At 38.8% G+C, this 25,889-nt stretch overlaps 2 long non-coding RNA genes across 3 annotated transcripts in view; one reads left to right on the top strand and one right to left on the bottom strand.

The window, feature by feature from the left end:
• Window positions 1–5,182, top strand: part of LOC119265770 — a 28,378-nt gene extending 23,196 nt beyond the window's left edge. For both annotated transcript variants that reach the window (XR_005131725.1, XR_005131726.1), the window contains exon 3: window positions 722–5,182. This is a non-coding gene — a long non-coding RNA (uncharacterized LOC119265770). The remainder of the gene's footprint in view (window positions 1–721) is intronic.
• LOC119265769 overlaps window positions 1–25,889 on the bottom strand; it is a 174,428-nt gene that overhangs the window by 59,088 nt on the left and 89,451 nt on the right. Inside the window, exon 3 of the long non-coding RNA XR_005131724.1 lies at window positions 14,371–14,429. This is a non-coding gene — a long non-coding RNA (uncharacterized LOC119265769). The remainder of the gene's footprint in view (window positions 1–14,370; window positions 14,430–25,889) is intronic.

Genomic DNA, 25,889 nt, shown 5'->3' with positions numbered 1-25,889 from the left:
AGCCCCTGCATTCATTCCCACAAGCCATTCATTCACTGCCATGTCTTACTCCACCATTCATTCACCATTTCCATTCAGTCCAGCACCATTCATCCTTCAGCTAAGAGAGTGAAAGTGAGAGAGAGAAAGAAAGAGAGAGAGAGGGGGGCGAGTGAAGGGGTGGGGGCAGTGCCCCCCACCCACACACATACTGTACGTGCTGGACAGCAGGACCCCCCTTGTTGGAAAATGAACACCCTGATCTGCCTCCCCACAGGCATCCCCTCTTCCCCTGCCCTGAACCCACCCTGTCCCCTGCTGGCCACTGTCCTTACCCAAACACACACTCTGCGACACTTTCTCATACACACACGCTGTACAAACACACACTGACACAGGATTAGATTTCAATAACGGACACACAAAACACTACACCAACAAAACACACACACACACACACACACACACACACACACACACACACACACACACACACACACACACACACACACACACACACACACACACACAAACACTACTGATTACTATACAGTAAGACAAAAATATCCAATGAAAATTGCTTCAAAACCACAACACTTGAAAAAGCACTTCACTTTCCCTGTCTGTGCTCCCTCCATCTCTCTCTCTCTCTCTTTTGCTCTGTTCTTTCCCCCTCTCTCTCTCTCTCTCCTACCTGATTGTCTACTTGTTTTCCCTGGCGACTCCCGGCTTCCGTTCCCAGGCTGGGAGGTGGGCCTGTGGCCACGGCACAAATACTTTCCAGCGCTGAAGGCCAGCAGAGGCTCCTCCTGTCCACACAGGCCTGCAGGAAGCCCTCCACTCCACTGCCACTAGCCCTGCCACCCGAAGACCAGTGTTCAACTTCTATTGCCATTATCACTACCACTAGCGCTGCCACTCTACTGCCATCAGCACAGCCACCCACTGTTGCTCCATTCCACTTCTACTGATACAAACACTGCCACTAATACTGCCACTGCTACTGCCTCTCTATTTCATTGTCACCACTTTTCACTAACACCAGCAATGCCTTTAGCACTACTACTGTTCTCCACTACATATCCACTGCCACTAGCATTACAATTCCACTGCTGCTAACACTACTGCTAGCACTACTCCATTCTACTGCCAGTGCCATTAATACTGCAAATCCACTTAACTGCTGCTAGATATTAGCACTACCACTCCACTCCAGTATCACAACCTCAAAAACTGCCACTCCACTGCTGTCAAGGTTATTGTTCACACTACCACTTCATTCCAGTACCACAGCCTTTAACACTACTGCCACTGACACTGCCTCTAGCACATCCATTCAATGCACTGCCATTCCCAAGCACTGCCACTCCACTGCCACTAGCACTGTCACTCCATTCTACATGACAGCACAGTGATCAACAGGCCCACAGACATGTACAAAACAAGACCTACAGCTTTAGAGCAAATGTTTGGACAGAGAAAGGGTAAAATATCATTTAAGATTGCATGCACTGCATTATGCAGAATCAATTAAATATAAAACAGGTTTTCAGATAAAAAATATATATTTTTGTGATTTTTTTTTACCACCACTCAAGTTGTTTTTGGTAGGTACTTGAGTCATTACTTCACTCAAATAAGAATACTTTTATTGAGTTGAGGTTTTAGGCTACTTTGTCCACTTGTGTTTATAAAGAACTGCCTGAGATTGCAAGACTCCTAGGAGTACATGAGGCCCTCTCTGAGACTGCTGGGTGAATTTCCCACTATTCTGCCAGTGGATTGCCACACACCATTCTGAGGTTAGATGTAGACAGAGAGGTGAACCTAACAAACAACCAACTGATCATCGGCCCACTGAGTTTTATATGAGCTGAGTGTAATAGTAATCCACACAGATTGCATAATGGCAGTGCGGCACTGATTTCCACATTTGGTGGGCTTTTACATTGGTCTAGTAATCACTTGCAGAGACTTAAAAGTTGTACGGCACACCGCTAAAGCTCAAAAGCAGCTGTGGTGGGCCAAATAAAAAGCCATGGAAGGATATGTTATTAGCCACTGGGAGGTTAACAGGCCTTGTACTGGTACTGGCTGCTGTGGAAAAGCTCAGACTGGAGCTTTTGATTCAGCGCTCAGGGCACGAAAGCCTGTGTGTTCACCATCAAGAAAGAAAGAGGTTTATTTACAAAACTAAAGCAGAAGCTTACACAATTTGTATTATATCAGAAGCAAAACAAACCATCTTTAGTCACTCTTTATTTGAAGTGTCTGTGATCTATGAGGCATCAGGCCTATTTCTTTAATGGATCACACAGTAACTTTGCTTGTTATAATAAGCATTTATTATTTAACTGAATTTGAAAGGAAAATGTAAATGGGGAGACCAGTAAACCAACACTAGCATGAAAAAGAAATATACAAGCAAAATAGAAATAAACCCCTTAAACTGCAGGCTTATTATTCAGTAACTGCTATGAATTAACTGCGATGAAATGAACTATGATGCAGTTATGAACGTGGACTAATGACGTGTAGCCATATGGTTTGAAGGTGTTAAACTAGAATTTCAGCAATCATTCATTTTTATGACCAGTTCCCATTTCTGTCATACTTCATTGGAAATGTGTTACATAACATTGACATGACTATACCTTAAACATGTCATGCCAGATGTCATATGCTATGATAAGGTGTCTTGCCAAATTTTGTTCAGTAAGATATCAGTGTCATGATACTATTGTCATCACATATTTCACTGTTTTTGTCATAGTGTCACATGACATAAGCTGTAACTGCTTAAATTCTTGTAATTACATTACATTAGAGACATATTGAGAATGCCATTTTATTTTATTATTATCTCTAAGAGAAGAATACTGCACAAAGTTCCTCTACATAGATTATCTGTGCAACTGTGAACAGCACAACACAAGCACAGGAAGCACCGTAAAGTTGGTGAGCAACCTGCAAAAGCATCAAATCATGCTAATATGAAATGAATGGATAAGAATCCCTGAACACCAGAGAACCCCAACATCACCTAAACAAACCAGACTTCGTTCAGGAACAGATCTGTAAGCTTTACATTTTACTCCTAAAGAAGGACGTTTCTGAACTGTTTCTATGATTTTCAAAAAACAACTGGCTGTGTCTTGGTCAAAGGCAGGGACACTCACAAGCCTTAAAAACTGTGTTTACTATGACTGGCTATTTTTCTAAATACATTACTGAAAATGACTACTGAGATTTCCACTGTACCATTGATGCAGATGTGTCTGGGATTTTACAGAGTAATACAGAAGACAAGTAAGGAATGACCCTCAGCAGGTAGCAAAAACAAGGGACTGAAAGAGTAAATATAAATCTGTAGTAATACAAGTATAACAAAGAAAGTGTAATAACAGAAAAATTACAGAATTACTACTGTACAGATGTCAAGATGATGTTTCGGACTTTAAAGCAAATTGGAAATGTATGATTGCATGGAACAACATCAGTTGTGCTTTGGACCCCTTCCGTGAGTGGATAAATGCGATGTTGGCGAGTGTGTTGAAAGAGTATTCAAAGCTAGGTCAAAACTTTGTGTAGGATGTGCCATCTGAAAAAGTAAATTATCTACTATTGTCATTGTATCATCAAAATAATGCTGATTTTGCATTTGAGACCTTCTTTTTCATCCTGTGCATGTGGCATTAATATGTAAAGATGTATGACATGGTCTGAAAAACTCCTGCAGCTTTTAAGTGTTTTTTTTCAGGTTTTACAGAGTAACTCGCAGCATGTTATAAGCAGGTAAAATTATTAAGGAGAATGGAAGGAGTAAATGTTAAGTAATAATGTAATGACGATAAAATAGTGAAGACAGTTAAAAGAACAACAATAAAAAATCAACTAAGAAACAACTAAAATAAATTAAAAGCTAAAGAAACTAAAGGCAAAATCAACTAAAACAGCTGCAAGTGGCAATGATTACAGAGTTTAAATAAATTAAATAAAAATATAAAATGGTTGAGTGCTGGTGCACTGTAAAAGCAGATTTTCCCAGTTCAGTAAAAGCTCTAAGCATTTAAAGGGTGATACAGTCACTGGAACCAGTTTGATCATTTTCATCATTCACAGTGAAAACTGACATTATGACAATGACAGCGTTACAATATTTTTAGCCTTCACTGGACAGTGAACCACCCCCCTTATTGAACTTCATGCTTATTTCAGAGGAATAATGTAGGAAAAACGACAGCCTTCTTTTTTTTACTCAAATATTAACTGTGCGGCGGTTCAATGATGCAGTATGTGTTATAAAAGGAAGCCTGCCGAGCTCTGCAGCTTTATTAAAAACTGACTAAACATAAGTTATATTATGACAGCACTATTCGTGAACAGAGTCCAGCACTAAAGGCAGCGCTGAGAAGTCATTCCAGAGAAGGTGTGAGTCAGAGGGGCGGGCTGAGATGCACTGAGGTCAGGGGCTGGTGGAGCTGTGATTGAATTAGAGTGGGTAAAGAGAGAGGGGCAGGCTCAAAGTCAGGACAGAAAGCTTTCTGTGCCCTGCCTGCAGACAGGAAACTACCAGCTTCACTCGCATTAAGCCTGCTTCCTCTCTTTCCACTCTCACCTCCCCACGACCCTCTGACCCAATGGCCTTCGTTCTGAATATGGCACTGATCCAACAAAGAGGCCTAGCAGAGATAATGCACACACAAACATGCTTTTTTTGAAGCAACTTTCATTATTCCACTGTAACTTTGTATAGTTTTATTCTACTGTACTACCCATCTGTGTTTATAAAGAGCTGCCCAAGTTTACAAAGCTGTATAAATATGCATACGCTGCCTGTCAAAAGTTTGGAGACACCTTACTTTTTAAAAAGTAAGTGGTCTTAGCTAGATAATGACCCAAAAGGTTGTGTGGGGGGTTTATCATGCCTAAACGTCCATATTTGTAGTAATGTTAATGCTGTTTATATAAAATGTGAATGAATAGTGTGACACTCAAATTCTAAATTTTTCTCCAATTCCAATAGACTTTACAGATGCACTTTTGTGCAGTGTCTATATTAACTGTGTTTTATGTGGCCATTCTTTCCTTCCAAATCTTTCCTTCCTCCGAGTTACTGACTGTCCACCGGTCCGGCCCAATACTGATGGATGTTCCACCCTCAAGTCCCCCTGTCCCCCTGATTGACCAGACTGAGGGAAGTTTCTGGAACGCAGCTTCTCCACTACAGATCACATCCAAATCTATATGAACTCTAATTGTTTCCACTGTTGATTATACACACCTGAATATATTAGAACTGCGTGGATGTAAAATTGACTTTTCAATGTTTAACTTATAAGTTGTCTGACCAGTGGTAGGATGGTCCCCCCTTTAGATGTGAGTCTTGGTCCTCCCGAGGTTTCTTCCTCCTCCTGCTCTGAGGGAGTTTTTCCTTGCCTCAGCGCTCACGGGGGTTCTGTATATTCTGTATATTCTGTATATTATGTTCAGTGTTTTGTCTGATTCTCTGTGCTGTGATTCCCATTTTTGTAAAGCTGCTTTGTGACAACATCAGTTGTAAAAAGCGTTATATAAATAAATTTGATTTGATTTGATTTGATTTGATTCTCAAGGATCCGTTTCAGAGAGACACAGGTCAGTTTCATGCCAGGAAGAGAGCTGGTGAGTCAGTTTGGGTCCGTGAGCTTCATCGCACTTGTGGTACAGGATAAACTGCCTGTAGAGATTTCACCTCAGTGACTATGACCCGTCTTGGATGAACGCATCTCACTTTCTACAGCACTAATAACCTCTTTACGACAGCATCAACATAATATTCATCAAGAAATCATTCAATTCATCAAGAATCACCAAACAAACATCAGTATGGGGCGCTAATAACTTCCCAACTCACCATGTTTTTGTAATTATGAAGAACAGGGAGATAAAGTTGTACCTCTCTGCATTTTGATTGAGGGTAATGTTGCAGCCTTTTATGCTGAAGAGCAGAGTTCAAACCCATGTCAGGATAGTTTTGCTGCCATGATAGAATAGTATAGTGACAGTAGCGGCTACATTATACTTATATCAAAATTTGCGTTCAGGTTACCCTTTTTCCTCCTCTGAAATGTCTGTGTGCATTTCTGGTAGCATCAAACTCCCTCTAGGAGAGTCTATTACCTCACAACTAACAGGACTTAAAGGATCTGCTGTTAACGTCTTGGTGCCAGATACAACAGGACACTTTTGGAGATCATGTAAAGGCCCTGTCTTGGAGGGTTGGCATTGTTGTTTTTGCAGCACATGGAGGACCAATCTATTACATTACATTACATTACATTACATTACATTTAGCAGACGCTTTTATCCAAAGCGACTTACAAATAATGTGGTACATAGAACAAACATAGTCAGGCCTTAAAGGAGGCCAAAGGGTAATAGCGGGTTACATTAGTGGTCATAACAATTTTGCTCATCAGTGTAGAATAGAATATTGGAGCTAACAAGTTCATAGAACATGAAGCTGAAAGTTTCAATATATGTGTATCAAGAAATGTTTGTTTTATGTTAACACAACCTTTGCATGTCCTTTATTATTTGAAGAACAACAGTGAGAACTAAAAAATGAAACAGAAGATTAAGTGCCTTAAAATCTTTGATGGCAAGGATACCTACACACACACACACACACACACACACACACACCCCAACACATACCAATCTAGCGCAGGCAGTAAAAGCAGTCCGTGTGGCACATACACACACATACACATGTGGAAAAAAACACTCACTCTTACACACACACACACACACACACACACACACACACACACACACACACACACACTTATGTGCACAACAAAATACATTTTCCCTTCTCTCAAAATGACACTTAAATCCGATTCAAAAACAATATGTTCTTTTCTGGCCCTGTGCTGGAATGTATTGCTGAAGCATTCAACAGACAGAGAGATCATGAATTAAAACGTCAATAGTCTATCCATATACAATGCAACTCCACCACTCCACTCTCTCTCCTCCTCCCCCCCAAACAAATTGTGGCTGTAATTTTTCTCTCTCCATGAGTTTTACGAGCGGTAATGTGAAGCACCTGTAGCCACAGAGAGGCTAGACTAGTGCAGCAGGAGTCTGTCTGTGAGCCGCTCCCACCCCTCCCCCCAACACAGACACACACAAACACACTCATAAGCACACAGGTGCTGTGTGCTTATGAAATGAAGCACTGCTACCATTTAATCAAACATTGTCTGCATCAGTGTCACTCAGATATGCCATGAGAAAAATGAAAGAGACAGAGCGATAGATAGATGGATAGCACATTCCCACAGTAATGCCATAGCTTGGAGGAAACTGGATCAGGTCACTGGTAATGTAATATTAATAAGACTAGTAGTTTTAGTTAAAAAGTGTAAAATTGTATAAAATAGTTCAAAAGTAAAAGTATAAGGGAGGAATTTATCACATCACTTAAGTGGCAAAATTCTTGTTTGATTAAAATGTATTGGCTTTTGTTTGCCCAGAAAACATCTTCTAACTATTGATTACATCCCCATGCACCAATAAAATTCACTAATAAAATCCTGTTCCTCTTCTTCCTCCTAGCTAGCTCCCAGACCCTGCCTGATATTGCACTGTTACTCGGAAATACATTGTGGTGCATTCTTGAAAAAAAGTTGTCACAAAGTGTTCTTTGAGTGAAGCCATAGTAGAATGACTTTATTTTGCAAATGTTCTTTAAACTTTAAAAAGGTTCTTCACCCTGGTGGTCTGAAAAAACATACAACAGTTCTGTAATAGAAATGATCCTTGGGACACACTCTCAGAAAAAGGGACAAATTGTCACTGGGATGGTACTCCTTATTACTGGGGTGGTACTCCTCATTACTGGGATGGTACTCCTCATTACTGGGGTGGTACGCCTCATTACTGGGATGGTACTCCTTATTACTGGAGTGGTACGCCTTATTACTGGGATGGTACTCCTCATTACTGGGGTGGTACGCCTCATTACTGGGGTGGTACCTTCAAAGGTACATGTTCAGTACTTTTAGTAAGGGGAACATAATTGTATCACATTTCACTGGAAATATTTTTTTTAAATTGTAGTGACTCCAAAAATCCTGCCTCGTCTGCAGCCTTTTATTTTATTGTTCCATTTTAAAAACATTAGGTTATAAAAGGTGCAAATTTGTATGTTCCCACAGGGAAAAACTTATTTAAGGTGCACAGTTGGACCTTAAAATAGTTGTTGTACCTTAACATTTACAATGTTTGAAAACAATGATTAAGAAAAATATACCTGCACAGTACCTTTATTTCTAAGAGTGCAGTGACTCTTGGGCCGGTCCCTGAGGATCCCAGATGGCCCACATTTTTGCTTGATCTAAACTTCCAACATCTAGGAATAAAGCAAAAATACAGATCATCTAGTGGTACCTAAGGCCTGATTTGATTATCACTGCTTTAGAGAACCTAAAGTGGTTCTGTTTTGCCATTGAATGAACTCTTTATTTGTGAGAGTATAGAAGGACATTGTGACTTCTGATTCACGTTGACTTTAAATGTATGAAAAAAAAACAATACAGTTTATATATCATCACTGTGGTTGCAAAACATTTGAAATCTTCAAAATGATAACTTTATAGGGAAAAATATATTTGAGTAAATTTGGAAATATATATTATATATATTATATAATATATTATATGTTTTTTTTTAATGGTGTAGCAAAAAGAAAAACCAAACAAAAACAATGATGTTACAAGAGTTCAATATAACAATATAATATGACAATGTGTAAAATTAAATGTTAACTGTGAGTTCATTAAATGATTATGAGACTGATTTATAACAAACAAACTTAAACACTTTAGCCTTCCAGTCTGTCCATATAAATATGATCATGCCAATAAAGTTTTTTAAAATAACTTGAGAGAGAGAGAGAGCTGACTCATGCACAGCTGTTTTATGTGTGGGTGGCCAGTTACCTGCCCTTGCAGCTGGTTGTGTAAGTGCTTGAGGGAACTGGGTTGGCATGCTGTACTAAGCCAGAGTGACATGACCATGACGCCAGGGAGAAAAAACACAAAATGTAGATTTCCACTCAGCTCTTATCACTGCCACCTCCTAATAAATAGAGAAACTGCACTTCTGCAAGCTCTCCATGGCCAATAAGATAACGTCAGCGAGCGAGGAAGTCAAGGTCTGATAACCATCTCCATATGAATTAAACACTTTAACACAGGCTTGTGTACTAATAAGAACCATTACCATGCTAACTCTTGCTAGTCTACATTTATAAATGTCTGCAGCAAATGATTTGAGCTTGTGTTAAACCAGTAATGTGAAATGTAATTGCTATGGGGTGGTTTTTATTGTGCTGTAATAATCTGTAATAATCAGTTGTTCCACACATAATTGGTATTCAAGCATATGTTTGCAGCCTCACTAAAACTATCTATTAGTCGCTGTGCTGTGTTCCAGCATGTTTTTGTCCACCTTTCAAAGGGAAATGGAAAAAGTCTCTCCATACCGTATTACTCTGGCTGTTAATATGCTGGTGGATGAGTAAACACGACCACATGAACCACCTTACCACTTATTTCACAAATCACACACCACTTACTTTAAATGGGGGGTGTGATTCCTTTCATCTTGTGGAGTGTGTCTACAAATGTGCTATATTAAGGCCACATGCAACACGCGGTGCTGCTCTCGCAGTAAAAACAGGGCTTTATTAAAGCCAAGCCCAGGGCTCGAACCCCAGTTAGATAGGGTTTCAGGGTCAGGATCTTTCCATTAGCCACATGGCACACTCGCTGTTAGGCTAGTCCCAGGCACACAGTTCACCTCAGATATGCTAGACACATGCACAGGGGTGGAATGCTATGGAATACAAGTAGAATTTGTGTCCTTCACAAATTTGGCACCCCTGGTTAACATGAGCAAAACGGGCCATAAAAAATGCTCTTTGTTGTGTTTGCTTTTGATCTTCCATTCAAAATTTTAACAACAATCTAACCTTTATTTGAAATACAATGATTGAAAGAAACAAACCCATAATGAAATAAGTAGATTTTCTCAAATCTATTACTTTCTGCAGTCTTCTTCAGTCTTCAGACTGGAGAGCACATGGCAAAGGATCTGAGTCTACTCTTCAGCTCATTTCACAGGTAAGGTGACTGGGGTGGTCATGCAAAACCTTGAATCTGTGGTCAGTGAACCATTTTTGTGTTGATCTTGAGGTGTGTTTTGGGTGATGTTTGATCCAATCATGGTCAATTTAGGCTTCCTGTCTGAGGCACGTTATGATTTAATCTGCTGGTACTTGATGGAGTCTAAGAAACCATGTATTTGAACAAGTTGTCCTGCCCTGCAACATTAAAGATCCATGACCATACTTCACAAAAGGAAGGAGGTACTTTTCAGAATGTTTTCTTAGTGCCTACGTGAAACCAACCCATGCATTGTCAAAAAGCTCTACCTTGATCTGGCCAAAGAACACAGTCACATTGAAAGTTTCAATAACTCTGGCAAACTGTAGATGGAGTTTACATGTTCTTGACAGCAGAGGCTCTCTTCTAGCAACACTCTCCAAAACTTGTGGTTATGTACACTCTATAAAAAGACTCTATAAATAAAGCTTCTTTAGTAAAGAATATAGTATAGAATCATGAACACTCAGTGAACCTTTTGCATGATTAAAGTGTTCTTTGCATTATAAAAGAGTTTTTCAGATTGATGGAGAATGCATTGTTTATGGTTCTATATAGAACCTTTTTAAAAAGGACTCTATATAGCACCAAAAAGCATTATTCTAGCAATAGAAGAATGCTTTTTGGTGCTATACAGAACCCTTTAGAAAACAGAAATTAACTACCCCTATTCAGTCCAAGTTTTGTAAAGACAATATTCAGAATAGTTACATTATACATACAAGAAGTGAATGGCTTCTTCAAAAAACACTGCTAAAGTTGCTGCTAAAGCCTGAGTAGACTGATAAACTAATGTGATGAGCCAGTTATTAATCTCAACATAACTAAACTCGTTTGAAGGATGATGGAACTGAACAGTCAGCTCAGCAGTGGATGTGTTCATGAGTGATACACTGTGATCAGTGTTGTACTTAGCTCATGTATGCTTTATACTTATTTTTACTTATAAAATCAATAAAACATGCCATTTAACCAGAGGCACCCAAACTTTCACATCTTTTTACTTCTGTGTCATGTTGTTAGAAACTAAGATGCTCTCACTGAAGGGTCTGAAGGTCCAGTAGTAGGTCCAACAGTATTCAGGTCTACTGGCAATAATCACATGCAGTGCAACTTTAACCACAATTCATGCTGCGAATGTTCTTATAAACATCTAACATGTTTGGTACAGCATAACAATTTATTTGTGATTTGTTGGATGTTTGTGTGACTCTCGTTTTATTTTTTTTCACCCAATACCTGTTAATTTCTCCCACATTGCAGCAATTGGAGCAACTGGAGCACTCATGTCTTGGCTACACACAGGTGAGTTACACAAACATCTCACCAATCACAAATAAATCTTTATGCATGTGTGCAAGGGTCCAGTAGCAGCTTGTTATGATGCAGTGGGGGAGATAAACAGGTTAAATAGTTAAGAATGTGGAGTGTTCTGTCAGAATACAGAGACCAGGATCTTCAAAGAAAGTTAAGAGTAAAAACAACAGCTCGGCAATATCATTGCTGAGTCATTTTTTCCACCATGACCTCCCTCTAAGGGAGAAAGAACTGGCCAACTTATGGATTAGTGATGTAATAAGCTGGCTGTTTTACGTTTTTTTGTTATGGCAAATGAAAAACACACTATATAATCGCTGTTGTCAGAAGAAAACCTCGTATCTCAATTTTTGAAGTTTTTCAGTTTTTCACATAATTTGAAAATGCCTGGTATCCTTTACATTGTGCATAAATTTAATGATGAGTGCACAAAAAAGAATTGGCCCAAAATGACTTGGAAAAAAGTCTGGTTCCATTTACTTGCATTAAGGGTAAAGTAGTTTTTTCCCCTTTCCTTTAAAGTTACTATTTTGGAGACACAAAGTTTTTTCTTCTGACAACAGTGTTATCCAAATGTTTGTGCACACCTGCTCATCCAACGTTTCTTCTGAAATCAAAGGCAGTAATAGTGAGTTAGTCCCCCCTACTCTTCTGGGAAGAATTTATACTAGATATCGTAATATTGCCATGAGGATTTGCCATTTGATTGCATTCAGCTACAAGAGCATCAGTGAGGGCAGGTATTGTTGTTGGATGATTAATTGTGCATAATAAACACCACCCCAACTTCATACCTCTCTAACCAATGCTTAACATTGAGCATGGCCACCATAGACTTATGTATGACCGCCCCAGAGCATTTCCTCCGATTGTCAGTGCTTTTCTGTGGAGATTACGCAAGCTGTGAGGGCACACTTGAACACTTCAAAGAAGCTAAATAGTGTAGAAGCTAAATAGAACCTATGACGCACTCACCGAAGATTCATCAATATTCAGAAAAACGTGTTGCCATTAATGTTCATCTAAATTCATAGTGCAAAAGTTCTTTCTCTACATCTGAGTTGTTTAGTACAGCATGATCTAGAGCCAAATGCAGAAAGAATTGTGAGATGTTTATTTGACTCTTTTCTTTGCATGGACTAGGCAGCATTTTCACAAGGCTCCAATTTCTGTATTCAGTACTGTCGTGTACTGAACATGTATCAGGAAAAATGGTTCACAGTGAGGAGTGTTACCTCAGAATACAGTGAGAAATATGAAAAGATCTTCAAAGAAAGTTAAGCACAGACACAGCAACACAATAATATGATTGCAGAAATATGCAGTGGTTTGCTGTTTTTAAATTTATAGAAACAGTTTGTCTGGACAAACACGATGCAAAATAATGTTTTGTTCAGTAGACCATAAATAATTTAAGTGATAAGTAAAAACCAATCACAGGTCATGATATAAATTGTGCTGAAATGCACATCATTACTATGGAAACAAAATCAGCTGTCACCTGGGATAACATAGCAACACCTTAACAACCCTCTGGATAACACAACAATGGCCTGGCAACACCTTAGCAACCTGGGGTTCAGATTTAAAGCATTCATTCAAAGCAACTTACAATTTGTATAGTTCACATAGAGTTAGGAGTCTTGCCCAAGTAATTGCTTTGGCAAACCCCAGACTGCAGCATGACGTGCAAAGACATTACCCACTACATTATACCAACTCACTGCACCAATATACCAACTCACTGCACCATAACATGGCAAAGGACTTTACCAAAGCAACACCTTAGCAACCACCTAGCTTTCCATAGCAACAGCTAAGCAACACCTTAGCAACCACTTAAGATACCACAGCCATGGCCTAACAACACCTTAAAAACTACCTGTTTTAGGTAGTCATGTCATTGCTGTCATATTTTTTGTCACCTTTTAACTCTCAATTTTCATTCTTTTAAACCACAAAAAATAGTTGCTCTGTACACTGTGTGAACAAAAATAAACTCACCAAAATAAACTGATAAAAATGACAAAAAATTTTATTTCAATTCATTTAAACTTATTTAGTCAATCTTTTTATGCTTAGTGTCTTGGATGAATGTACTTCTGAGTGCTAAAAAAGAACAAGTCATTTTGATTTACTCTTGTGGAGAACCATGCTGGAAGATGCTGACGTCAAGTGCAAATTTATTTTTATTCATGCTTTTTCATTTACCTTGTTTGAAAAAAAGCCCACTGCCCTTCACATTGTGTAAACCTTTCATGATAATGGGACTGATAGAAATAGTCAAACATTACTAATAAGTTGTTTAATTATTGTTTATAAACTCAAAATGGGATCATGTGGGGTAACTGTTGGAGGCACTGTCTTGATCTGGTCATGACCCTCTAACTTACAGTAGAGGCCTCTCTTACACTGAATTCACACATAATGTTTATTCAGCCACAAATCACACATGGTTTTCTAAGTGATCGCCTTTAATTACTTCTTTTGCTAAATGAGCACTTGAACACCCATTTAATTGTGCTAATTAAAGCATGTCTATTGATTGACTGTGCAATCTCAGCGAGGGTATAATTGCAGTGAGAAGGAGTGGGACCACAGCTATGCTGCAAAGTTATAACCTAAAACAGACACAGGCAATTAGCGCAGAATGAAGTGCAGAAGCATTCGGGCACTGGAGCTCGTCCAGCTCACTGAGAAATGGCTCGACCTCACTGCTGGCACATTCCAGCTCGCTCGCAGCCAGAGACGTGTGGGTGAGTGTGTATGTCTGTGTGTGTGTGTGTGTGTGTCACAGTGTAATTGAGGGGGAATGATGGGCAGATGTGATGAAAAGACATGAATAATTTATACATACCTAACCATTCTCTCCAAGACTTCATCTCTCCTAGTCAGGGAGAAAGAACAGGTCAGCTTCTGCAGAAACACAATCAGAAAATTCTTTTAACAGTCCAAACCGTACAAATTGTACGAATTTGCATGTAGGGTCAGACTTCAGTTTTTGGCTCTAACAGCTACATCATTTACAAATTAGTTTCATAGCAGTTACTGAATAATAAATAGCTTTATTACTGAATAGTAAGTCTAACTAAATAATAAGAATAGAGTAAAAGGGTATAAATATTATTGAGCCTCAATCACCATCTTCCAAAAACCCTTCCTAAAAAGATTCTTGACATTGACCAGTGTTTTCTTATTTGGGATTTGTTCTAAGGTAAGAACAGAATCCATGCACGCTAAAGAGCACAAAGATGAAACAATTCTGTGGTTTAAGAACACATCATGAATCTGACATAGACTTTTTCTTAGGACCTTTCTCAAGACCAAATTTAAGAAATCAGTGAATAAGGCCCATTCTTCATACAACAGTGCCAACAGTACAAGCTGATTGGTTGAGAAATGTTGTAGCCACACTTTTATTTGTGATAACAGCACATTTGTTCTATATAACAACTCTATAATTCCATGGAGCACTAGTTGTTTTCTGTTTTACCACATGCAAAAATTATTGAACACTTTAGATCATTTCTAGAAGACAGTATTTCACCTGCATCCAATTTGTGTGAAAGCAGGACTGCATTAAATTCTAAACCTGTCCTTGCCCCTAAGCCTATGCAAGCTTTCAGTCAGCAGCTGTGAATGCAGATCAACTAAACAAACTGGAATTAGCCAAAAATCAACAGAATGCAATTCAGCAAAGATGGGCTGGGGCTGCAAAATTATTTGCAGATTGGCTGGAACAAAACAACATTCAGGTTAATGCGGAAAGTACTGAAGTAAAGCTGAGTTAAACCTGAGATTGCAACAGTGTTACAGTGCTTGTACAATGGATGCTGCACATTTGACATAATATTCAGGGATTCTAAGTTTTGTTTTGACTCAGTAGCCATGTCAACATAATGTTCCTCTGTCTGTTGCATAGCAATGAGAGACTCACAATGCACAATGGTATATATGCAGTTGATATAGGCACCTACTATGTTCATGAAAAATGCACTGGAGAGATTGTAGTGCCCTCAGCACCATTTGGGGATTCCATTTCATGATTTGGACACTCGGAGGAAACTGGCTGACATAGCCAAAAGTGCCCTGAAATGCAAACAGGGATCCACAGGCTTGGTAATGATTAGCTGCACTGTAAGGCAATTCAGTACTGAGCAAAATTATACAGTTAGTATAACAAACAGACAAAAAAAACTCAACTCAGATTGGCTCTGACCTAAAATTAACCACTATTTGCAGTTTATGTCAGTACTGAGTATGTTGGCCATGTTCCTTTTAGTATCCAAATCATAAAAAAAACACATTCCAGAGTGAGTTTCAGGGCACTCTAGTCTCCCACAGTGCACTCATAATGTTTTTATGTTACTACTGTGTCTACAGTTGTGAATTAGAAGCCAGCTTCAGCTTTGCATAAGCAACTAAAGTTGGATTGTTTATATGACTGGTGGATACTGATGTAGGTTGATGATGACCACATAGTGCACTACAAATGAATAGGGATCTATTTTACTTACAGCTACGTCATTGGAACTAACTGTTGTATAATACACGATGCAACTGATCACTTTCTGCCTTGGGTACTGCAGCCAATCTTGGTTGAATGTAACTTTACTTTAATACTACTACTTTGAATAATATCTGAAACAGAAAAAACAAAATCTTTAAAAATCTGCTGTCCTGGAGATTTTTTATGTTGCCATGGCAATGCCACTGTTCACTGTGTGAAATGCCCACACAGTCCTAATCAGGCAGAGAACTTGAGTTTTTCTAATGTTTAAGTCCTTTTGGATTACACTTTAAGATTTTTTCTAAGCTGACTTTGGTTAATGATAATTAAGTGACATGTTTTTTCAATCATTGAGATATTTTTTAATATTTACTCTCTTTGATAGACATACATGCAGCAAAGTTTTTATTTATAACTGGGACAATAGTCTTCAGCTGGTTTGGCTTCGGAGCTGTTTGAGAAACTCCCTACATACATGATACAAACTTCACCTCTCTATCTCTCTATCTCTCTCTCTCTCGCTCTCTCTCTCTCTCTCTCTCTCTCTCTTGCTATCTCTCTAGTCAAAGGCTCACCTGAGCTAGGCCCTCAGGTGTGTGTGACTGTATCTTTCTCTCTCTTGGTGCTAATAAAAGCTCTCATCTGATCCCCATCCAAACAGCAGCAAGTTCAGTCAGTGAATTTAACCCTGGAGGAAACCCGGGCTTCCTTTGAAATACAAATGAACAGGTATATTCAAGCTGTACATACACTTGCGTCTCCGTTCATTCATGCTCTATCACACAGGCACTCACACTGGGGGGCATTTGAGGAAGAGAAAGACAAAAAAGAGAATTTAAGAGGGAGAGAGCTTTTGGAAATCATAAATTAATCATACCTGGCAGAAACATAAAAAAGGTTATTAATGGCCATAATTTGTCCCAGTGGTTTGAAATTCCAAATCGATCCAGAGCCTCTAGCAAACTTCTTTAATATTCTGCGCTAGCGGGGCTGCCAGCACACATGCATAAACTGCACTCCAATGAGCATGAAGGTGTGTATCAGCGGCCGATCAGATATGAAAGCGATACATGCACGCACCTGTTTGTTTTACAAAAACACTTAAATCACCAATGAGTGCACATCACTGGATCTTTGAGGTTAATAGAGATATCATCTATGCCTGCGAGGAAAATCCCAGAGCTGTCGTTTGGGATGTCCCAAATTTTTCTTTCTCTCTGATTCTCCGCTCATCCGTCCAGGTCCGTTTGTTTAGGACCTCTTCTGATTAGGGATGGGCCGGTTACAGGGTATAGTGATACACCGCAGGATGAAGATCAATGATAATTAGGCAGTTTCAAACTCTAATACTTCTGAAAACTGTTTGTCAACTTACTTTTAAAAAGTCATGTTGGAAGTAAATAGCTACATCTACAGTCTCCATGCAGAGCGCGTAATGCGCAATGCATGATCACATAGCTTTAATTTTAAGCAATAAACAGCGGTAGTGCTGGTAATAATTCATCTTTATTTAAATATATCATTGCTATTTGGTGTTAAAAAGATATCGGAGCAGAAAGAGTGTCTATTTCCAGTTTTTCTCAGTTGTTTGAACACTTTTGCCCATCCAGAGGTCATTTTTTAAAAACGGCTAACACACATCAATTTGAACTTACTCAGCCTTCATTAGTGCCGTATGTCCGTGTTGTACTGTCTGCTGATACTGTACAGTAAACAGTTTTAGAACGTGTCAGAGTTTAAGAATATTACAGACACTGTTCTTGTCTTATGGATAGTTCTACATTTCCAATCAACCAAAAAGAGATTTATCCCAACATATTCAGAAACAAGCTATTTTCTTGCTTCTTTCATTTTTCCATACTTTTGCAAAACAACTTAGTGCCAAAAGATGATGCAGGTCTTCAGGCCTGATTATTTGTCAGTAGAATGCTACATCATGGCAGAGGGTCCCAAACAGTAGGCCATGGCATATATACCGTACTGAACTGAAATTTCCCATAAGTAATTTTCCAGAAGGTAGAAGGAGGCCCAACCTAAATCAAAGTCAACAAACTGTGGCATCCAATGTGCAGTTAAAAGAACCCTCAAACATCTCAGTAGGTAAGTCAGCAATTGTATATAGTCTTTGCATAGAAAGACCATACCTCTGCTGAAAAACGCTCATCTCCAGCCTCCTGTTTGGTATTCACACCTTTTTCATGAAAGAAAAAAATCCAAAAGCAGAAAGAAATGTTACTGAACATCTCAAGTGAAATTACTATTTTAAAATGTGTGGTGGAGGGGGTATGGAGTTAATTGAAATACACATTGTTCATTGTTTACAATCTCAATAAGTTGCCATTGTGTTAAACACCTTAATACGACGGTGTTACATTTTACCTACTCCTAAATCTGATTCATCAGTCATCAAATTACAATTTCTTTTATCCATGCTTACTGTCAGCAATTAATGACAACTGATGGGTGAGTTAATGATGCACTATGTAGTTACAAAGCGGGCTGAAGGTACAGTATATTTAACTGTGAGAGCTATCACTGTGTTTTGCAGTGGTGGACAAAGTACACAAACCATGTACTTGAGTTAAAGTAGAGATACTCAAGGTAAAATATTACTCCAGTAAATGTAGAAAAGTACTTCCTCCCTTTAGACCTCCACTTGAATAAAAGTATTTGCCTTCAAATGTACTTAAGTATCGAAAGTAAAAGTACTAACAGATTAATTATGGCTCTAATGTCCTATTTTAATTTTTATAGTAAGACTCTTGCTTCATTAACTCATTTTAGTGAAATACTCCAGTGTCAATCTATTACCAATCTATTAATAGAATGTTATTAATTAGTCTGACACTGATGTCTATTAAAATTATCATAAGCACAAAACACTGAAGGCAAACAGTTTCCATTAGGGAGAACCAAGTGGCTCTGAAATCACTTTTTACTGAAACAAGCAAAGATTCAGTTAAAGAGTTATTTGCAACTTAGTTACAAGTTTAGGTCTAGTAGAAACTTGCTTTAAATACATGAATGAGTTTTCTTTTACTATATTGCATCTGTAGGTCTCTGTTCATAAACATAAACTAGCCAAAACAAATTTACTAAAAAATAAAAGTGTTTGTAAAATTAAAATAAAAAGAAAAAAGACACGTCAGTCATGACTGCATATGTACATATTTCTATATTGTGGTGTATTTACACAAAGTTAGGTTAGTTCCATCATTTATGTTGAATTGACACTCCCAAAATTTACACTGCTGCACTGATGTTGAACTGTGTGCTGCTCTGGGTCAGCATGAATTAACAGGTCAAAACAAGCTCAAAACAAAGTGTGTGCTGTGCCCTGATTTGGTGTTCTTGCTTTGTGCTTCTTTCGTTTTGACATGTTATGCTTTAATACACACATAAACCAAATAGAACAACAGATTTCACATAATGCAGTGACTTTGAAATGTAGTGGAGTGAAAGTAAAAAGTCACCTGAAATGGAAGTACTTACACAAAAAACTACTTTAGTACAATAATGAATTACATCTACTTAATTACTGTCCACCACTGGTGTTTTGCACAACAATTCAATGAACAGTCATATTACAATTTTCCTTGCTTGCTTGCACACATTTTAGGACACAGTGTCTCTGCTTCTGATTGCTCACACACACACACTCACAAACACTTGATTTAGCTCATTTTAAAGCCTCTGGCTGTGTAAAATACACCTAAAATAACACATTTACATGAAAAATTCAAGTCCATCTATTATATGAATTTTATGGATTTATGAATTCATAATCATGTGACTCTGTTTTTGGACTAAAGAAAACGAGGACATGCAGACTAGAGACAATGAAAATAAATGTTACTATACATTTACTGAATTATTCATCAATGGCTTTATTATCTGTGCATTTTTAGTGTTAAAAAAAAAAATAAAAAAGTGATTCAAAGTACACAGTGTCTGATGCTGTTGCCTCTTCTACCTTGATTGAGTGCCACTGCTCGCCAGCCTTCTGGAACGGCTTGACCACCTGTGTGCAGTCCTCACCCTCAGATGCTGCTGCTGCTACATAATCATAAACTAATCGAATTAGCCACTGTTTCTCTCCACTTTGTACTGTAATACTTTATACTAACAATGCTATCCAGTGTTGACCAGAGGAGGATGGGTTCCCCTTCTGAGTCTTGGTTCCTCTCAAGGTTGCTTCCTCTTTTAGGGAGTTTTTCCTTGCCACTGTCACACTGGCTTGCTCATGCGGGCTTGGACCTGGATCTTTCTTTTTCTTTCTGTAATATTGATTGTTCTGTAAAGCTGCTTTGCTATATAAATAAACTTGCTTGTTTGCATGCTCATTTTAAGCATTTACATGTTGTTTGTAAGAATAATAAAAAAATAAAAAAATAAATTAATACATACATACAGGCATACATACATACATACATACGTACATACATACATACATACATACATGCATAACATACATACATACAGACATACATACACACATGCACACATATATCTTTACATACATACATACATACATACAGACATACATACATACATACATACATACATACATACATACATACATATGTATGTACATACATGCATAACATACATACAGACATACACACATACATAAATACCATACATACATACATACTGTACATACATACAAACTGTACATACATACATACATACAGCTAACTGCAGGATCCTATCTCTCATCGCCATGTGGTCACAAAAAAGTGATCTATGTTGCATACAGTGTGCTGTCTGGCCAAACAGTGTTCCTAAACATTTCTAGAAACTTCTAGAATGTGTTCTCCAGTTTTGGCCATATCTGACTCTGATGTTCTTCAATGTATCCTCTAAAGCGTGGATTGTGTTAAGTGGTGAGTATGGTGGAAGAAGTAGCTCTGGAATGAATCTTGAATGACTTCAAATAGGTATCACAGACCCAACACAGTCCAGAGACATCTACCGTTCTGTGCCTACACTCCACTTCTTCTCTTGTTCTTTTAGTTTTCTTTATCATACAGCAGGCACCAGTGCACAACCTGTATCTGCTGTTTTTTATTCATGCGTCTGTTGCTGTTTTGAAGCTCATTGGCTGAAAGATGGCAAGTGTAGCCAGTCAGTACAAAACATTACTGTTACATAAGACTTCATAAAGTAAACCAGTATACATGCTTTGTATGTCATCAGACGTGTGTATCTGTCTCATCCTATTTGCTTTAATTCATTCTATATTTTGATTTCTATGGAAAATGACATTTTGACTTTATTTTTTCCTTGTTCTGTCACTGATACAGGAGAGTTGTGAAAAGTCCTGGAATGGTTGTACCGCTGTGCTCAAAGATCTTATGCACTTTCTGCCTTTATCTTCGAAAAAATGTCATGATGGATTATAGTGAGATTTGTGATAAGTGTATAGTGTTGTGCAAAACATTTGTAAGCAGTTCATAATGAGAGATATGCAGTGGAATGTGTTTATAGTTCTGATACACCTGAACTTCAGTTGCATTCCAGGGTGCAATTACAGTCTGTGAGCAATTGAGAAAAATGTGCAATTGTTTGTAAAAGTTTAAGAAATGTGATTGAGAAATGTGATTGAGAGTAATGAGAGTGGGTTAACACAATTGCAAAAGGACATTTATTCTTTGCTAAGACAGTGTTGAATATCAAGTTTTGTTAAATTTGTTTTAGCAGAGAAAAACTGTAATACATGTGATGAAATGATTTCATGGTATAGTCCTGTTTTCTAAACATTTTCACAGCAAAACCCTGTATCTCTGAATGCTGTAAGAAACACTTCTTAAATGATAACTTTGCAGAAGTTCAAATATTCTTAACCCTTTCAATGGGAATTTTGTATTACTCACCTCTATAATAAAGGGAGATTCCACAGATTTTTCAGAACATCTACATAATTAAGTCTTCAAGATGTAAATTAAGTCATTCAGGGTGTTTTGGTGTCAAACCCTCCATTCTATATACTGAAAAATATTTAACATGACTAATTGTGTCAAGTAATAATGTCACTTAGGATGTGAATGGGATTTTGGATCTGGGATTTTGTAAGTATTCTAAGTCATTTTGGACTATGTGCATTGGTTCAATATGAACTGTTCATATATGTGAAAGGCAGCTTATATATAAAGTTAAGCGATTTCGTTATGACAGAGTTCGCTGCTCTGGGCTGTCTGAATGCCCACCCATGCTTCTAAACATACACAGACAAGCTGCCAGCCTGGCTGACAGTAACCCTAGGGAGTAGGGTGATGTGTTATGACTCCTCTGGCTATATGACTAAACAGTGGGAGGGGCCTGATCAGAAGACTGATGGCTCACCCACAGCGGATGACACACTCAGTGCCAACAGGAACAACTCACATGCTCATAGTTCTCTCTATGTGTCTTTGTCTCTGTACACATGGAGGAGGGCCCTGTTCATTGTTTCCTAATGTTTGTCAATATTTCTAAGTAACATCTGAACATGTGAAATGACACTTAACCTTGTTTCATTACTCAGTTCATTTTACATGAAAGCTTGCTCTTCTACAGCTGTCATTGTCATTTAACTCAATTCCGCATAAGGCAGGTTAGCTAGTGAGTGGCCAGAGGATAAATAACAGATTTCATAAAGTGGGTTAAGTGTGCTTATGAGTACAGTGTGGTGTCAATTTACACATATAGACATTAAGGACAGAGTCAAGTGCCACCGTATTCTGAAGCAAAGCTATTCCTCTGGCCACCCCACATAACAATAAAGCAGTATGATCAGAATAAAGTTGTCTTGCCACACTAATCATAATCATAAATGATTATGATCATACTAATAATAAATGAATCGGGTATATATTTTATTACAAAAATAAGTTAAGAGAGTTCCATCACTTTCTACAACTGAGCATTAGAAATAGGGTACTAAATGTGACCATTGCAAGAGCCCTGTGTGGCAGGGCGGAAGCATGACGCCCAACTACACATGTCACTGTTCAAGCAACTTCCTGCAAGATCATTTTGAAATGTTAAAAATAGTAAAAGTATTGTTAGGTGCCTTGCCCAAGGTCTCTTTTTGGTATAGGGTAGGGTGCTTACCCAGGGTGGGGGATTGAACCGCAGTCTAGAGTGTAGAAGAAAGAGTTGTTACCCACTACACACTACACCCACTACACTACAGCAAACACTATCTATTATATTCTATCTATATTAAGAAGCAAAGCATTTACAGGTTTGATCCGCAGTATCGATTTTAGAGATGGCACATCAATTTGAGACTAATATCAGCATAAAGTGCTAAATCAGGTATAAAAGGAATGATTTCAATGAAATTATGTAACAAATCTAGCATGAAATATCAAAGTTGGGTTTGAGTATCTTGAGCATGACAGATTTAAATCAGGGGTGCACAACTCCGGTCCTGGAGGGCCGGTGTCCAGCACAGCTTGGACTTAACTGCCAGGTTTAGTGGGTGTGTTGAGGAGGGAAACCTCCAAACTGTGCTGGGCAGTGGCCCTCCAGGACCAGAGTTGTGCACCTGTTTTAGATGCTCATTTTAAGTGAAGTGTTTCAATTAAAAATAGCTCATTTTAAAGCATAATGGTTCAAAATGCACTATTTTATAGCAGATAGTGATATAGCAGCAGATCTGTATCAGTATCAGCCAAGGTGGCTTTAGTGTCTTTGTAGTATACAGGAAAAAAGTTTAAAAGTGGTATCATGCTATATCTCATTAACTTAATAACTTCCTGCTATGTTGTGCTTTGGATGCTGGTTTGCTGGGGAACCAGCATGACCATTCTGGGTGACCAGCACTAGACCAATAAGGAATTCATGTTGTTTTTTCTGCAGGATTGTGGAAATAAATACATGATTTTGGTAGTTTTCTTATAAAATGGATCGTAATACTAAATCGATGTTAAATTAGCCTAAAATGAAATTAATGTTAGTTTAACTGTCAGGTAACCACACAAATGTACTGTGTCAAGAAAATCTAATTTTATTGATCTCAGTGGCTACATTTTGTTAGTGAAAAAAGTAATGTTAACTACTTATTATTTCACTTATGTGAAACAACAAAAATAACTGAATTACTTTTTACTGCACATGCTGGAGTCATTTTGATGCACTGAAAAAACCAACCACCACATTGTGGCCCCCCTGAGATACACCTGTCCTTCAGGACCCTAGTGATCCTCTCAGCTGGTGAAACTTGTGATATTTTCCAGGGCAGCAATGGTAAGAGATGGCAGAGTGTGGCAGTGATATGTGAAGCCTTGAGAGCTGGGGAGGGCGGCTCACAATGGAAAGTGATCCTCCATCCGTTTTATAGCTTTTTCTTATGCCCCTACAGCAGAGAAAGAAAAGGAGAAAGGACCCTCTCTCTCTCTTTTTTTCAGATTCACATAAAGTTTGAGATATTTGATGATTTATAGGGAGAGGAAGAGAGGACGAGAGAGAGGGAGAGAGAGAGAGGGCGAGAGGGAGGGGGGTGGTGGCAGGGGGGTTTAAACATGATGCAAACCATTTGGAGAGGGGAGTGGAGGCTGCCAGCACAGCCTGCTCTGTTTAAACTGGAGAGGAAGTGACCGTATATACAGCATGCCAGCAACCCCGCTCTCCCCTTGCTCACACACACACACACACACACACACACACACACACACACATGCACACACACGCATTATCGTCGAGGTCAGTCCCTGGCCATTGGCTGCAGAGTGTGTTTGTTATTGTAATATTATGTTTCTTTACATCACCATCCCGGCCACCGTCACCATTATTATCATTATTCCTATTATTACAATCTACGAGGCTCAGGGGCAGACAGCAGGGGCAAGAAGAAAGGCGGCCGGAGGAGGAGAGAGAGGAAAAAAGATGGCCTGAAGAATGAAAGGCAGAGCGGAGAGGGAGGATGAGAGGTCAGTGTTTTCCCTCAACACCCCAACATGACTTAATCTCATTGCACTTCTGAACGGAACCTTCCCAGGGCCACAGGCCCACCACACCAAGAGAGGAGAGAGGAGCAGGAGGAGAACGAGGAGAAGGAGGAGAGAAAGAGTTGGATGAGGAGGAGAAGGGCTCCATTTGACCACAACTGTAATCCAGAGTGACCACTACTGCCTCCTCATGACTTCCGCACGACATGGCACACTCTATGTCAGTTGGTAGGAGCACCTTAAAAAAGAACAAGAAGAACAGGAGGAGAAAGAGGAGAAAGAAGAGAGAGATGGGTAAGTAGAAGAATAGCTCTGTTTGACCTCAGCTGAAGTGCAAATTGACCTCTATTGCCTTCTCATGACACATGTGCCACACCACATTCTTAATGTCTGTTGGTGAAAGCATTGTAAGAAAGTACCAAGCATAAGAAAATGAGCACTATGAGGGAGAAAGAGGAGAAAGAGGAGAGAAAGTGATATGGATTAAGAGAACATCTTTATCTGACCACAGTTGAAGTCCACTGAAGTCCACAGTTGAAGTCCACCTCTACAATAGTGCAAGTACTACATTGCATACTTAGTGTCTATTGGTAAAAGCATCATAAGAAAACATGAGAAGATGAGCACCATGAGCGAGCATAAACAGCAAGAGGAGAAAAAGGAAAAGAGATGCATTAGGAGAAAAACATCTACATCTGGACATAGCTGAAGTCACGACATGGCATTTTCTATGTCCACTGAAACAATCATACAACATGTCTACTGGTAGGAGCATGTAACGATTGCCTACATGTATTGTACGACTGTGCATGCGCGAGGGAGTTGTAGCCCCTCCGTGCAAGATGGTGAGCTGCTGTAGCACAGCCGCCGGTCTGCTGTAACTATCTTCTGAGTTATCTGGACAGTGATGGTGAGATAAGTGGGTGACCT

This window comes from Pygocentrus nattereri, chromosome 17 (genome assembly GCF_015220715.1).
Source record: "Pygocentrus nattereri isolate fPygNat1 chromosome 17, fPygNat1.pri, whole genome shotgun sequence".
NCBI classification, from domain to species: Eukaryota; Metazoa; Chordata; class Actinopteri; order Characiformes; family Serrasalmidae; genus Pygocentrus; species Pygocentrus nattereri.
Note: the sequence above shows the minus strand (reverse complement) of the source record. Positions and strands in the feature narration are given on the sequence as shown.